The sequence below is a fragment of the Stegodyphus dumicola genome, chromosome 8, assembly GCF_044657685.1.
Source record: "Stegodyphus dumicola isolate Sdum_Otavi_A_Nest chromosome 8, ASM4465768v1".
Classification (NCBI taxonomy): Eukaryota; Metazoa; Arthropoda; class Arachnida; order Araneae; family Eresidae; genus Stegodyphus; species Stegodyphus dumicola.
The window spans coordinates 40,746,832-40,751,514 of NC_140775.1; positions in this window are offsets into that span (position 1 = coordinate 40,746,832).

A 4,683-nucleotide genomic window follows, 5' to 3' on the forward strand; every position below is an offset into this window, starting at 1 on the left:
TTCTGGCGAAATGCATAAGATGTCTCCTTTCGTGATTAACAAATACATCCAGTCTTGTATTGGTGAGCCGAGAAGTATAAAGCGTCTCCGCTCCGGAGACTTGCTTATTGATACAAACTCAGCCACCCCAGTCTGCTTCTTTACTTCAGATAACTAAACTTGGGCAAGCGAATGTCAATGTAACACCACATAAGTCACTGAACTATTGTCGGGGTGTTATCTCAGAATTCGACCTTCTGTATGTTTCTGAAGAAGAGATCGCTTCTGAGTTATCCGAACAAAATGTCTGCGGTGTAAGGCGGATCAAGATGCGTAAAGAAGGTAAGTTGATAGACACGAAACATGTGATCTTTACCTTAAACACGCCTGATCTGCCTAAGAATATTAAGGCCGGATATCTAAATATTCCTGTAAGACCTTATATTCCAAACCCTATGCGATGTTTCCAATGCCAGCGTTTCGGCCATTCTAAGACGTCTTGTCGTGGCAGCCTCACATGCGCCCGTTGCTCACAGATTGGCCACGATTCTGAAAATTGTACCGCTGCGCCTCTTTGTATAAATTACAAGGGTGAGCACCCAGCATTTTCACGCCTCTGCCCAAAATGGAAATTGGAAAAAGAAGTGCAGACTGCAAAGGTTACGAGGAACATCTCATATGCCGAAGCCAGAAGATTAATCCAAAGCACACAGCTACGACCAAATACATCTTATGCCAATGCTCTTAAAAGATCTCGCACAGTTGCCACCCAAACATCAGTTAGTATGCAGACTGCACCAAACAAAACTCAACAGACTACAAGCAACAGGAAGAAAGAAAACCCAACCCATACAGTACAAAATAAAGAAATAGTAATACAAAGCAAACCCAAAACTACCACACAAAAAGAAACAAATAAAAATAGAAGTTCCAGCAATAGCTCTCTTGATGGAATGATTTCTGAATCCGCGGATTCAGACGGTATGGAAGTAGAAGAGGGTCTGGAAGTTCCCAAGCATCTACTTCCACGAAAAACCAAACAAGAGCACAGAAAAAACAAAAACCATTCATAATGGCCACCCTCATCTCATGGAACTGTCGCGGTTTCCACCGAAATTTACTTGACATCAAATCTATAATAAATGCGTATCATCCTGTGTGCTTAGCTATACAGGAAACAAATCTGAAACCAGAACAACATGCAAAACTTCGGAGGTTTTCTATCGTCAGAAAGGATAACCTTGCAGGTGAGCGTGCCAGTGGAGGTGTAGGTCTCCTCTCCTCACTGGATTATCCCTCAAATGTTCTTTCTTTGACGACATCCCTCCAAGTTGTCGCTACTCAAATAAATCTTCATATTGTTGTTTCATTTGTTTCTTTGTATTTGCCTCCAAATGTGCACATTGACCAGCAGAATTTAAATAATCTAATAGAGCAGCTGCCTGAGCCTTTTATCATAATAGGAGATTTTAACGGCCATAGTCCACTCTGGGGTAGTAAAGATACAAATTGCCGAGGAAGACAAATTGAGCAAATGATCGACGATCATAGCCTTTGTCTCCTAAATAATGGGCAGGATACGTACTTCCATGAGCCTTCAAGGACATTCCACGCTCTCGACCTTGCCATCTGTTCACCATCCTTGTTGCCATTTTGCACTTTTAGTGTCGGAAATGACCTGTACAACAGCGATCATTATCCCATTTTTGTATCTCTTGCACGAAGAGGAGCAAACCCCATGTCGAGACTCCCTCGGTTTATACTGGACAGGGCAGACTGGAGACTCTTCTCTTCCTCCGCAGAGCTCACAGAGGAAATGGTAGAAGATGTGCATATCGATGACGCTGTGGAAGCTCTTACTAATACTATTACTCAGGCAGCTATGCTTTCCATTCCTAGAACATCAGGAAAAATACTAAAATATTCGAAACCGTGGTGGAATCGCGACTGTCATGAAGCACTGAAAAAACAGAAAAAAGCATGGGGTATTTTTCGTAGATATCCTACTCTGCGAAACCTCATAGCCTTTAAAAGAGCCAAAGCAAATGCACGAAAAGTAAGAAGGCAGAGCCAAAGGAATTCTTGGATTTCTTATGTGTCGTCAATAACTTCCTCTACGCCTAGTAAGGCGGTTTGGGAAAAAGTTCGAAAAGCATGCGGAATATATAAGGACCACTCACTTTCCTTTTTGGATAAAGATGGCCAAGTGATTAGCTCCATAGAAGAAATTGCAAATACTATAGGTGAGACATTTGCTGCCGTTTCTTCCAGCAGAAACTATTCACCTGCATTTCTCACTATCAAGCAGCACTCGGAAATAAATCCCATCGCATTCAACTCTACCAAATCTGAGCCTTACAATACAGCATTTACTATGGTGGAATTAAAGAGAGCTTTATTGCAGACACATAGGTCTTCTCCGGGTTTTGATGGCATAAATTACGAAATGCTAAAGCATCTGTCCTATAAGTCACTGAAAGCCCTTCTCACTCTTTACAATAAAGTGTGGAAGGAGCATACTTTTCCCAGTTTGCTTAGTTTTTTTTTCACTACGTTTATAATAGTTTTCTCATCTTTTTAATTTTCATTTGATGTGCACCTATTTCTGCAGATCTGCATCTATCAATAGATTTTTCGGTGCAACTTTGGTAGACGGTTGCACGGATTTTTGGCGATTTACGTTGGCACAATTGTTGGCGCGATTTTTACAATCGTCAGCCATCTTGAAAAACGCTGTTTTTACGCATAGTAAAGTATTCAAAACTTAAAAAAAAAAAAAAAATATCGTTAAAAGTAATGGATTAATTTTTTGTTGAAAATGTCGTTTTTTAAGATGGCAGGCAAGTGTAAATAAATACATTTACTATGAGTATAAAATACTAAACTAAGGCTATTATTACTTTCATATAGCAAAAAAGAGAACAAAAACACCGCTATAAAAACATTGTGCCAACGTTTAATTAGATTAAAATATTACTGAAATTGAATATCGAATTAAAAACCATCTTACCAACATTTAAAAGAATTAGAATATTATTAAATTAAAATACTTTAGAATACGTTATATAAAATATAATTAACATTAAAACATATATGACAATAATTATCTCAGCAATTTTTAAAAATATTGTATTAATTTTTTTAACAAAAATTGAAGTATACAATTATAAAATAAAATAAAATATGTATTACATTTTTTGAGCAACTTAACTTCTTGTTTATTGATAAGTACCAGAAAAAAAATCGAAATCATAATTGAATCGGCTCTTTTAACCATCTTCATCTGCTATCCACATATCTCGCACTTCATTGAAGAAGCAATTACGAGGTTTCCTCCAAAAATTTAAAATAAATTTCCTCTGACGCTATTAACAATTTATAAATAAATCTTTCATTAGGAAAGACAGTTTGGCCAAAATAAGGTCTCAAAGGGCAATTTTTTTATTCCAATACCAATAATTCTTGGTAATTACCAATAACACCATTCATCTTCGAATATCCATTCCATTTGAAATCTGACGAATTCGAAGAGATGAATAACAAAATTTTAAAATGGGGCGGTGATGCACAAATATTCAGTAACCAATCAGGGAGCTGATTACATCACGCATAGAATTAAAGTTATTTAAAAAATCATTCATAATAAAATCATTTTTAAAACAAATGCAAAATTAAATTGTATTTTAATATTTAACAGCCATAAATAATGTTTAAAACATTAGATTAAATTTATAGATATTAATAAAACCAATTACTTTTTAAGTAAGGTGACGTCATTGATTACATCATCCACAACATAAAATTATATAAAATATTATAAACAACAAAATTTTTATTTCAAATAAAAATGTAAAATTAAATTTATTTTTAATATTAAGAAGCCATAAATAATATTTAAAACGCGGAAGTTATGCATAATAAAACGCATTATTTTTTTAATAAATGACAACAAAGTATCGGTTACCATAAATAACTTATCCAGCAATGGGTTTACCATAAGTTGTATTACTCGCCAAAAGAAAAATCGCCAAAATCCGTGCAACCGTCTACCAAAGTAGCACCGATTTTTCTAATGTTAATTTTGTTTCATATAACAATCTTGCTCTCATCATCTTAAATACCACAAACAATTTTATTCTTTATTAGACTATCCGTTAATTGTGCAAACTCGCATGTTCTAGCTTTATTTTGAAGGTCAGTTACATGGTTTCTGATGCGGCTTGATTTCTAGCAAAGAATAAATGTCCTTCGTATGTAATATTTTTCTTAGGAATACAATATTTGGTAAATTTTGTCTTTAATTTAATTTAATTTCTTCACCTTCTTCTATAGGAAATGTATTATATATTTCAAGACCGTGAATTCCTATTTGTTACGAAGCGAATAACGATACTAATGCGTAGTTCGAAAAGCTAGTAATAACTTGACGATTCTTGTTCGAACGCTAATTTTGTTTCGACGAATTTGCATCAGTGGTAAATTTGATCTTGATTTGGATACAAAACATTCATGACGATATCTTTCATTTATATTTAATGAAAGCACCAAAATATATCACAGCAATACCCATACATCGCAATGGCGAACCACAGTTACATAATGTAAAAAAAAAAACAGAATTCCTTTGGCGCAACAGCGCCCTCTATCCTATGAAAAGTTCCAACACACCCCACCTGTGCTCTTTTAAGAGCACATTAAATTTAC